This window comes from Trachinotus anak, unplaced genomic scaffold, assembly GCF_046630095.1.
Source record: "Trachinotus anak isolate AG129_WGS33_773 ecotype Australia unplaced genomic scaffold, CSIRO_AGI_Tana_v1 ptg000016l, whole genome shotgun sequence".
Lineage (NCBI taxonomy): Eukaryota > Metazoa > Chordata > Actinopteri > Carangiformes > Carangidae > Trachinotus > Trachinotus anak.
In genome coordinates, this window is record NW_027273867.1 from 10,149,018 (window position 1) to 10,161,681 (window position 12,664).

The window sequence follows — 12,664 nt, forward strand, 5'->3', positions numbered from 1 at the left end:
AGACAGCTAGACAACCCTAAAGAAACGTGGATACTTAGTGTCAATACCATACAGACTCTTCTTCATTTACCTAAACTGCTGTTTGGATCGCCTCTGCTCTTATTTTATCTCACTTTCATTTGGCTCAGACTCTCTCCAGAGGCTGTCACTGTGGGTCAGAGTGAGTGAATGAATGAATCTGACTGTGAAAAAGGCTGCAGATCAAAGAGAGAAAAATCGAAAATATTACATTATGTATTTTTTTTTTTTTTTTTCTGATGGCAAGTGCATGGTAGTACTCAACATCAAACAAACTCTGCAAAATAATCCACATACACACCACACCAAACACCACATAAGGTTTACAAGTTTGATATAAGGCAGGTTTTAACAGGTAAATTCCTGTCGGTTTCCAGAGTGCTAAACACCCAGCACATGGTGTTCACCAAACACCATGTGCAACGGCAGAAAGTGCAATCTTGCCCTGGACTGATGGCCCTATTCCATGATGAATTTGATAAGGGTGGCGCCGTTTCCCTCCTCTTTAACTCACATGGGGCTTGATGTAAACTGTCACTGTATTATCCCTCTGCTGTGAAAACTGGACAAGGAGCCCAGTTCAGACGAGTTCATGTTGAGAAGGAACAATAGGAAAGGTAGAGTTGTTCTCGGAAATGCCACTTCACATCTGTATGTGGTTGTTCATGCGTGCCCATGCTCCTCATAACCACCGTCATTCAAATGTACATCCTGCCAGGAAAAATTTCAGCGGCCCATTATGAAATCACATTTTGGCAACCAATGGTAAATTGCAGTTTTTAAGATGATTGCTGAGGTCTGTAATAACTTAAATGACTTCCTTTCCCAGCATTGTTGTTGTCACTTCTAACCAAACTATATTTAATTAAGATTTCTAATCTTTCTCTCTTTGTAAATTGGGTTTGGTTTAATAATCAATAATCAACTAATTAATCTGTTGAATCAATTAATTGATACAATTTCCCAGAGACCAAGTTGCTTGTCGTTTGTTTAGTCCAAACCACAGCTCAAGACAGAAAGACCTTCAATTTATAATGACCACAAGACTAAGAGAGTCCAAAGCCATGCTAGTGGTTCTATGAGTTTTGAGTCAAATGCTAATGTCACATGTTAACATGTTGATTTAGCAGGTAAAATATTTACTGCGTTCAACATCTTAGTTTAGCCGGTTAGTATTTTAACCTTGCTTATTAGCATTTAACACAAAGATATAGGTATTTGGTAATAAATCAAAGTATATGAGCAACTTAAAGGTTTTCCCTGATGGTGGCACAAGAGAAAAAGTTAAAGGATCAACAAAGATATTGCAGTTTATTGGTTCGATGTATGTCTGTACAAAATTCCATGTAAGTTACGCTGTGCTGCCACTGGCAACTACTGTTTTAGAGCAGCAAAGAAGAATTGATGTCAGCAATTTGGCAATACTTTACTCTGGAAACTCCCATTAGCAAAAAGGCAAAGTGTACAGTATGCAAAGCCGTAACGCAATGGTATAGGATGGGTACTGGGCATCAGCTGTTACACAAATTCAGGTATCAGAATCAGTATCGGGCAGGAAAAAATGATTTCGGAACATCTCTACAAACCAACATTGCCATCCTCACACCACAATGCTAGTGTGGCTAAAATCAGAGAAATTCAGCACATGGCACAAGCAGGAATCAGAGAATATCTGGCATATTTGTTTGATAGCTGACAAAGGAATTTACTGATCAACCATTTTTAATACCCTAAAAAACCCTAAGACATTTAGGGTTAGTGTTCCTCACATATCAGGTACTATTCTTCCATCTTCACTCTACTTGAGTACACAGTGTTTGAGTACTGACACAACAGCAGCTTCATTGCTACATGACAGCAGAAACATGTTACTATTGATTTGATGCTGTACCCATCATACTGTCGTGTCATTGTTCAATGAGACTCCCATCTTGGACAGCCTGATCTCCATTTTTTCTGTTTCCTTTGGCTTCCAAAAAAAAAAGGAAAAAAAAACCCAAAAAAACCCCCCAAAAAAAACCTTACTTAAATTCTTACTTTAAAAAAGGAACATAAACTCCTCTATTTTAGCAACACTCTTAAACACTGAAACAATACTGGAAAACATTGTTCTTATGTTATTAATCATTTATATTGTGTAAAATGAGAAGGTTTTAATTATAGTTTAATAAAAGACATTAGTGCTGATAAAATCTGGATAGTGTCTCTAGAGTCTTTGCCTCCTCTGTCACACAACAGTTGTGACTTTGTTATAGAGATGATTTGAATCTGAGTGAAAAATATCCCCTTTCAGAAGACAGAGGACCCTGGACCTCTTGCCTTTTACTATTCATTCATGTTGGGTGATTAAGTAAGAAATTTATGAACTTTCCACGAGCAAACATCATCTCTGTTGCCCTTTGAGTATACACTGTTTTTTAGTTAATATTACAGCTGTGCTGACCTCCTGCCCTCCACAGCAGAGACAGAAAAGGATTGAGGAGAAAATATTCGACCTCTGGCTAGAAACTCCCCACAGAGCTTGATAAGAGTTTTTGCTGACTGTTGAGAGTGCGGATCCAACAGTTCTTTCCTCCTCTAGTCAGACTGAGAGACGGAACGAGACCAGTCGGGAAAGAATAAAGGATTATAGACAAAGCGAGCTGGGCTTCACAAATTGAGAACTGTCGATTCAGTCACTTAAGGTTTTATTTCATCTTATCAGGAAGAGTAGAAGCTCCGGCTCTGTGCACCTTTTGGGAAAATATCTTTCCAACCAAAGCCTTCCGTTCAACCATCTCTTGGTGACTTACAATTTCTAGCTAAAAATGCTGCTGGATGTAAATGTCATATCTTCTTATAGCTTCTCTACCAATTATGAAATGTTGTTTTCGGACACAGCATTTTACAGTATGTTGAGGACGTGCCTCAGCTGTGTTATTTCAAGAGCATAAACACACGATTGCTTGAGAAAAAAGCAATCAAATCCTTTCAAAAAGTGATTACATAAATCAAGAGCACATCAGATGACACTGTTATATGTGATGGGACATGGAACAGCAAACAGGTCAGTGGGCTACTGTTCCACCAATTGGAAAAGCTTCAATTAAATGAGCCAGAAAAAAGGGGAAATAGTTTTTCTGTTTTTCCATTCACTTCCTTGTCCATGTTTGCATGTATGGTGTGCCTCCTGTGTGTAATTTGGCAGCAGTGATGTGTAATATGGTATAAATTGTCTTAATCACACTAAGCCAAAGTGTTATAATTATGTGTAATAGGTCAGTCAAAGTGCTGACTCCACCATAGATGATGAAAGATACAGTTTAATTACGCACATATTTCAAAAAGATCAAAGACACACCCAAGTGATGTTGACTGAGCCATTAGCTGCCCCTATTAACTCATTGCAATTTGCCCCCAGTTAGATACACATACATTCGCACTGTGTCTTACACACGGGGACGCTACATTTCAGAGTATTTGCTCAACTGTGCAGATGCAAATACCCACACAGATAGTTGCAGGCTGACTTTCCCTCTCTGTCAGCGTCTGCATTTGAGATGTCTCTCGCTTGTGTGAAATCCTCCACACGCTACAGGAATAGGAACACCTGTGGCTGTGCAGAAACATTTTCCATTTTAAGAAAAACAAAACAGTATGGCTGAAAGATGGTAGGTAGAAAAAAAAAAGAGCTAAACAGAGAAAAACCAAGATAGAAACTGGCAGCCTTTTACAGGGTTTTCTAGGGTCTTCACACTGAATACATATTAAATATCATCCACACACATATAATTATGCATAATTCATGAATTATGTGCCATTTGTAAACCCTGCCTTGTACCACTTGCTTGGTGGTGTTACCGCAGATCATGGGATATAGATGGTGCTGTAGTGTTGCAATATGAGAAAATGAAAGAATGAATAATTTATCACACCACATTGATGGTTACATATTATAACCCGAATTCCTAGTTCAACCCCATTGATCAAAAGTGTTGGGTTTCCAACTAAGCTCTATTGGTTTCCAGTAAGTCGATGTGGCAACTCTCCTCTGGAGTCTAAATTTCACCTGCTGAGCTCATTGTGCAGGTTCATCAGTCAGGAAGGTGTCCATGAATATTGACACTACGAGTTTCTTCCTCAACAGTGTTCCATCAATCAAGACTTTGACAGGCTCCAGCAATGGACCATGCCTCTCTTGGCTAGAGGGGCAGTTATAATAATCCACTATTTGTGACATCCTGAGTCAAACCCAAGCCTTAGGGCGATTTGCACATCCAATTTATGTGCAGCAATACCCCACCAAACTACAGTGTGAGCCTCAGATAAAGGACAGAAGGTGAGCTACAATCTCCACTGCAATACAATGTTGCACAATCAGCACAACATCTACAACAGCTGCCTATCAAGGCTATGAGGGCCGGGTTTCCTGTGTGGTGAGGTCCAACTCATTTGCTGGAAGTACTTTATTTCAGAGCTGAAGCGACTGGTCAGTTAATCGATTGGGCAGCTTCATCAGATTGATAAATTATTAATTGTTTTAGTCGTTCTTTCAAGGAAAACTGACAAGCATCCCCTGTTCTCAACTGTGTTGAGAGTTGATGGGATAAATAACTGAATGTCTCTGTGTCTTGAACTGTTGGTCAGACAAATCAAGAGATTATAAGATCTCACAGACATTGTGGTGACCATTTTCTGACATTTCAGAGACCAAACCATTCATTAATTCATTGAGAAAATAACTGGCAGAATAATTTAACCAGGCCGGAAGAGCACTGTTCTTTAGGTAGACTTTCTACTACAGCATCACAATGCTTCAGATTCCATGTCTGTATACTTGGAGTAAGGCATTCAAGAGTATCTAAACTGTGAACAGTTTTATTTCATTTTCTTATTTCTACCAAACAGAATTTTCTGAAGGGGCAACAGAAAGATTACAGCAGACATTATCATCAAAGCCTAACAGATGGAGCAGTTTTGTACATTTAAAGATCTTAAGAGAATACATAAGATATGAAAAACTAATGCCTATGGGTTTCGGACAGAAGTAAAAGGATATTTGGTACATCACATAAAGACAGAAGCTGTGTCCTTTGTCTTGCATTTTCTAAGTGACCAAGAAACAAACCTAGAAACAAAAAAACACAGTTATTCATGTTGTGATCCAACATTATATTGTATATATTTAAAGAAAAGCTAATCACTGCCATTAGTGATTCATATCTTCAGGAATGGGGTAGCTATTTATTCCTTGGTTAAGCATGGTAAAACATGCAAATGAAGTGTCTGCTTGTGCAATGCTGCAGTACCAGTTGGTAATTACTGTATACAAGGTGATTAACATACACCTGTGTCGCAAATGAAATATAACACATGGACTCACATCCATATATACAGCCACACTCACCCACTTGTCCATACACACGTAAACCACTGTTGAGTGCCATCTGTTGTGCAATCCATGCGTCAAATTGAAACTATTGATGACACTTAAGAGCTACAGCGTCCTTGGGGGAAAAAAAATGTAATTTCTTCAGTGAACATTTGCTCATAAGTCTTTTGAACAAGCTGACATGAAGGTCACTGTATGCCAAGAATCTCAAAGACTTTGTCGGAGAAAGCAACAATTCCTTCAGCACTTGTCACACTTGGTTTAGATTGCCATCATCACCTTAAATGATGTAGTAGTTTTCAGATGTTGTTAGAGAAAGTTCCACTTGGAAATGTAACTTTTTTCTTATAATTTTGATGACAAGGTGAAAAATAATGTTGTTGCCTGTTAGAATTGTTTCTTAATGGTAGTTGAGGTGTGAATACCAATTCACAACACGCTTGGTGTAAATTCTATTATTGTTTGTTCTGTTTTTACATTCCACATTTTGACAGTTGGAATGAATGGAGGCCCGTCCCCTTACTATTACCATAGTGGCCTTTTTTTCCCCATTCACAAGTTCATACATTGTCACCCCCACGGAGAACGATGTCTGACAATGTGATAATTAGACTGATTGGTTACAAGGAGAGCCAGAGTTCAGGTTAGGTTCTGTCCAATCAAATTGTACATTCTGTATAGACTTGGGAATATATAAAAAATAAAAACATGAAAATATTGTCAACACATTGTCATGGTCCTAACTATAGAAGTTGTGAAGAGAAAATTTAAATAGACCCACTTCAGTGTTACTCAACGTGGCGATATGACCAGAATGCAATGTAAATGTGTCCTTAATTAGATACCGAGAGGTGATGTGACAAGTCCAGTGTTTCTTTTCTTTTTCCTGTAAAATGTGGACGACAGCACTGAAGAAACTGCTGGATTCATATCTGATTAATATCTGAACTGACTGACAAAAATTGATCATTATTTTTTAAATGACACACTTTCATTTCAGAGGAGAGAGCCATTTTTACCCTACTGAACAAAATCAGACAGGAAGAGTTAACAGAGCTAGGTGCTAGATTATTCATGACTTCACATTCACTTTGCCCTTTTTCAGTGGACAGGGCCACAGCCAGATATCCACCTTCCTAGGAAAAAAATATATGTATGGAGGGTTGTGTAAGTGATACCTGAGCTGTTCAGGCTGATAAAATGTCAAAACAATTATGGAAATTAAGAAGACACACTGACCATGCTTGGGCTGAATGTCAGATAGTGAACCTGCAGGTTAGACTCAGGGGTTTTCTTTGCAGCTGCATCATTACACAAAAAGATACTGGTGTTGGTAATAAAATAAACAGAACCACAATGACTCTAGTAAATAACAGATTTTCACCAAAACAAGTCACGGCAATATGACTAAAACTTACACTCGAGCCCAGGAAATCAGAGAAAATGTCTTGGACGGGCATCTGAATTCATCAGGTTGGCCCATTTTTGTTCAGATGAATGAAAACGATAATAGGAAATAATGGAAATACTGTTGATATTTCCATTTCATTTCAGTAATAGCGGAATTCAGAATTGAAGAATTCAGGGACAGATTAATGATTTTTTTTTTTTTTTTTTTATGAAAGGCTGCTGCATCTTTTGGTTTGCTAAATCAATGCCTGCAGTGTATTTGCAATTTACCCAATAAAACGCAGCATTACAGTGACATGTTTGTGCGAAAAAAAAAAAAAACTTTCAAAATGTAACGTAGCAAATCCACTCTCACAGTTAAAATTCTAATAATATTAATCCTGAAAATGGCATAGTTAGGTAGAAATCAAGGTAATTACTCTGACACCACAGAGTTGTCAATCACCACAAAACCACACTTCTTTAGTGCTGCTGTATGCTGAAAGCTGGCTTTGAGATGCAATTTAGTCCATGCTAAAGAGGCTGTCTAAATCCAATCCAAACCTGACACAACGATCAATAGGCCTACTGACAGATTACTAACAGGATGCTGTACAGAATATAGGAAACCACCGCTCACAACAATATAAAAAACAACAGGTCTGTTGTGGGTGACCAGGAGAACTGTGTGTAACATAACTGTAAAATTATTAATAATAATAATAATAATAATAACAGTAATAATAACAGTAATAATGATAATAATGATATAAATACACCTCAGCCACCTGGGTGTGGGTTGCTGCAGCACCTTCACCGGCCCTGCTTCTCGCAGCTCAAACTGAGCAACGTCTCAGTGTCTTATGTGCATGGCACATCAACAAACATCTGTCAGTGAAAACTTTCCTCATTACTCATGCACTGCAGTGCACACACTCTTTTTTTTTTCTTACCTGAAAATGAATTACCTCACGAGGTAGAGAAACATAACACAAGGCTACACATAAAACAAGGCTGAGTCCAGCAGCAGCAGCCGAGGTTCGAATCCAGCCACTTCGCTGCATGGATCCTGTGTTCAGATTGTTTGTCAACTAATATTTTCAAGTACGAGAATGAACCCTCCATAACAAGACCAGAGATATATCATGGTTAAGTACTGAAGGTATCGGTTTTAACTTCTGATGTCTGCCACTTGAGATTATTCAGTCCATTTCACTGAAGACCAGTGAGCACCACCAACCAGCCAAGTACTTATTGATGGGAGCAACACAGTCAATAATTTTGATGAAAACCATTTCCAAGAACATTTTCATGTTGAAAATGCAGTGAAGGTCATTTCACTGCTCAAGCCCTGACATGCACTAAGGAAAGCCTTTACCCTCTTTTCTCACTTTAAGGGTTTTGGTAAAGTATACATGAACATGTTCTCATTTCTTTTGTCTATGTTTTAAATGTTTAACCAAAATGATGGACTTCGTGATCTCTTCCAGGGTTTGTGAATGCTCCAGGCCTGTAAAAAACAAAAAGTTAAAATTCATCTTGTTAAAATCAGTCCAAGGATCCATAGTGAGGCAGTTGTTAGGCAGTTGTTGTCTTTCGGCTGCTCCCATGAAGGGTCGTAACAATGGATCACCATCCACGTATTTGATTTGGCATATGTTTTACGCTGGATTGCCTTTACTGATGCAACCTGGGTTCAGGGGTGCCAAACCATCAAATCAGGTATCAGCAGCCAGTTTACTCTACCACATGAGCTATAGCCCTCCGCAGTTAAACAGTAACTAATCCTAATTTAAAAAGCTTTGTAGAAAGCCACTTTTTAAAAAAGGGATTAATTTCCTGACTGAGACCCAATCCTGGTTTAATTCCAGGTTTAATGTGCAGGGAAAAAAAACATCCAAAAAAAGGGATACTTACATTTACCCAAAAGCTGACATAAACTTACATGTTACAATTATACTGAGAGCACAAAACAGAATAAAACTATGAAAACACAAAACCCAGGGGGGTTCATTATTACAATGCTTCTTGCATTATGAATTTTTTTCTAAAATAACAAAATATTACACAAGCTCACACAGGAACAAAGACGCACAAACACCTTTTTGATGCAGGCTGTGAGTGTGTAGCTTATGGGTTTTGACAGGTACTCTATGATGCACACACGAGTAACAGCATCTCTAATGACATCTGTAACGGTGTGTATTGATGTTCATTGTTGCCTGATCTCAGAGACACACCAAGAGCTGCTGCTGCTGCTCGCTGCTGATTGCATGATGAAAGTGCAACACTGGCTTAGTGCTGAAAACCCCCATAAATAAATAAATAAACAACACGCACAAGCAAAAAGCAGGAATGGCGTACTTGTCTTTTTCTTTTTTTTTTTTTTAATCATTGCTGTAATGTATTCAGTCACATTCACATGCTCAAGTGCCATGTCTCTGATGCTCTGCTTGACTACCATTTTTTTTCAGAGAAGTGCTTGCTTTTATTATCATATTAGTCTGCATTATGATGAAAGGGTGTGTGAGCTTTCTTTGCTACAGACCACCTGCTGCAATCTCATCATAATACAGGAAATGCATGCTGCCTCACACCCTGATAAACCTCACAAAAATGCACACACACACACACACACACGCGCACACACAGGCATCTGCCCAAGCACCTGTAGAGGTTTTTAAGCTTTGCCAGCTTCTCAGCCAGCCTAAGCTTACAGTGCCAGTGCCTGTCATAATCTGCAACGCCGCCTCACAGAGACACATTTAAAGCTGCTCTAATGCATGTGTGTGTGTTAGTGTGTGTGTGTGTTTGTGTGTGTATACAGGACTGGTTTCATAAGAATAGCTGCATACTTGTGCATTGGAAAATCCGATTTTTTTATGCAGTCCTCCTTTGAGGTAAAAGGCAAAGTAATTACTTTTTCTTTAAAAACCAGGGGCTGAATCTTGCTTCCCCCGTGGAAGCTAAGAGTAAACACTTAATCTTTGGTGGCTTTGGTGAGCGAGAAAAAAATAAAGAGTTATTCCTATAACTCTTATTTAAAAGGCAGCCGACCCTTTTACTTGTGCACTTGCACCCCCTTCTTTATGCTCTGTTATCACAAAAAGACACGCAGACAGTGGGGGATCCTGTTTGTATTCTTGTATTCTCTATCTTTTACTGACACTTCTTCCCCCAACGCCAACACCTCACTATCTGCACCTCTTCATTATTCTTCTTCGTTCTGTCCCCCTCTCATTTCAGTCCAGAAACTTTTCTCATCTGTCTGAGCCCCTCCTCCTATTCTTCCCCCTGTTTCTCTGTCACCTCTCTGTGCATCTCTTCTTTTCTCGGCCTCTCTGTTTGGCAATGTTTCAGTTTCCGCTAGATCTCAAGCATCCCCTTCCTCCTTCTCTCATTTCCACTTTCCCCTTCGAGAAACAAGAGCATCACCACCGCAAATATCAGTCTGATTTGTTTTGTTTTTTCTATTGCATCATACAAATTTGAGATTCCTATTAGTTTCTTCAGTGGAATTAATAGGGAACATGGTAAATGTATTGTTTCATCAATGCTGACGGATATTTAATGGAATTTAATTTCAATTCTCACAAAGACCTCATATTTGCTTTAGAGCCATTCACAAACCAACATCACATTCAACCCTTTTCTGAGTTTTAATCTTGCTCACAGCATAACATTCATTAAAAAAAATTCCACTGTGATCTTTTATCAGCTTTGGAGAGCAGAGAGAGAAAAATGCAACAATTCTGAAAAGTGAAGTAATGATCAAAAGCTGGAGCTAAAACATTAGATTTGAGGAAAAACATTAGCAAAAGCCCTAAAAAAAATTTTCACATTTACATTTCCATAACAAATGGGTGATTCCCTGAGGTTGACTGTGTGATATTGATCAAAAGTATTTCCTGGGTGGTCCTTAATGTGAGACCAGTTCAGCTCACAAATAAGCCATTAAATAAGAGGTGTTATTACTTTTACACTGACTAGTTTTCATTTGTTTTTGTATTTCGTGACTATATTTTAAACAGGTAATAGACAGTGATAGATAGTGTAGGTTCAGGGACAAATAAATACACTTCAAAATGTATCTGGCTGCAGAAAAGAAAGTCTGAAAAACCCAGAGAATGTGTTCAAGTGATGTACTTACTCTGATTAAGATTATGAAACTGATTACTCCATGAAAACATTTGTTGTTATTCTACAAATGCAGACTTTTGTTTTGAACAGAATCACTCATCAAGTACTGTGCCTTCACTTTAAAGGCACAGACCAAATGGTACTGTCAACAGCTGCAGCAACACTGTAGCAGGGTGAGCTTCAGAGACTAAACCGACCCGTGCAGGAACATCTCACTATCTCTACTGTATGCCTGCAAATGATGTGACACCATCAGTTTAAAGTGTATTTCCAATTTAAACCGACAAGATCATTGCCCTGCAAACTACCCGTAAACTACTCTTTGCCTTTGTGAACAGCAAAAAGTCTTCTCTCTATTTTTTAAATTCAATATGACGTGTCTAGGGCTGCAGCTATCGATTATTTTAGTAATCGAGTATTCTACCGATTATTCCATCACTTAATCAATTAATTGGATAAGAACTACTTTTGAATTATTATGGAATAAAACCTAAGAAAACAATAGATGATACGCTCACCGGCCACTTTATTAGGTACACCTTGCTTGTACCGGGTTGGACCCCCTTTGCCTTCAGAACTGCCATAATTCTTTGTGGCATAGATTCAACAAGGTGCTGAAAACATTCTTCAGAGATTTTGGTCCACATTGACATGATAGCGTCACGTAGTTGGTGCAGATTTGTCAAGACAATCGCCATTTTTATATCCACTAAGTTTGGTGTAAAAAGGTTTTTTAGGCTGAAAAATCTCCAGAGGAGCGCCGTCACTGCCTTCCATCATGTTTTGACTGACACACAACTAATTCACGATGCTTGCCACGCAAGTGACTGGCAGGCTGTTGCTGGTTGATGTTACAGTACCTGAGTTAAATTAACCACAGTAATTAACCATGGTGATGGTGATTATTAAAATTTAAATGGCCGTCTAACTATGTGGCACTTTTGTGCGTTTTGTGTCATTTCTGTGATTTAGTGTGAAACCAGTAACCACTTCATCTCTGACGGTGACGACTGAGCCGTCATATGGATTAAACGAAGCTTTGATGCAAAGAATTTACCTTGATGACTTTTATTAATCCAGTCAATCCAGTTTCTCGAGGAATCGTTTCAGCCCTACATGTGTCTTTCTCATGGTACAAGGCAAGACGTAGAATATATTTTTAGAATATAGCCAGTGGTCAATAGATGTAATTAATTAGCTGGTAAAACAGATGACTGCCAGCCTTCCTCTCTCTAAACCTCTCTCGTCTCTGGCAAGCCCACACAGCCATGACTGCCCATGCTCCCCCTGACTGACTCTCACCCACCTCCCTTTGAACAGCACCATCATCATCCCCAAGATTAACATATTCACTCCTCCACCACCACCCTGCCTTTCTTCATCTATCATTTCCTTACCACCCCCCGCCCGTTGCCCACCTCCTCATCTCTCCTCTTGACCTCTCCATCCACCACCGTGTCAACAGGCCATCTAGAAAAGCACGCTTCCAGCAGAGCGGTCCTCATGATTGGAGCGGGGATCTAGCCAAAAGCACTGGCCCACGACCAGAGCAGCAATCCTGGGCGGCCCGAGCTCAGATTAGCCCCTCCTCAGAGTGGCACTGGAGCTCCCCTGCTCCCTGGGCTCCAGCTGGAGGAGAGGAGATTAGAGCGTGAGGGAGGAGCAGATTGAGACACTAGAGATTCGAAGAGCCGTTTTTAGACTGCCTGTGAAATTGGATAACAGATTACTCTCAAATGTTCTCCT

General features: G+C 39.3%; 2 long non-coding RNA genes across 2 annotated transcripts in view; both read right to left on the reverse strand.

The window, feature by feature from the left end:
- Positions 1-12,664, reverse strand: part of LOC139633637 (uncharacterized) — a 273,989-nt gene that overhangs the window by 216,172 nt on the left and 45,153 nt on the right. The window lies entirely within an intron of this gene.
- LOC139634509 (uncharacterized) lies at positions 1,897-12,242 on the reverse strand. The gene is made up of 2 exons (XR_011693972.1): positions 5,405-12,242; positions 1,897-5,125 (listed from the first exon to the last, which is right to left on the reverse strand). It is a non-coding gene; the product is annotated as an uncharacterized lncRNA (long non-coding RNA).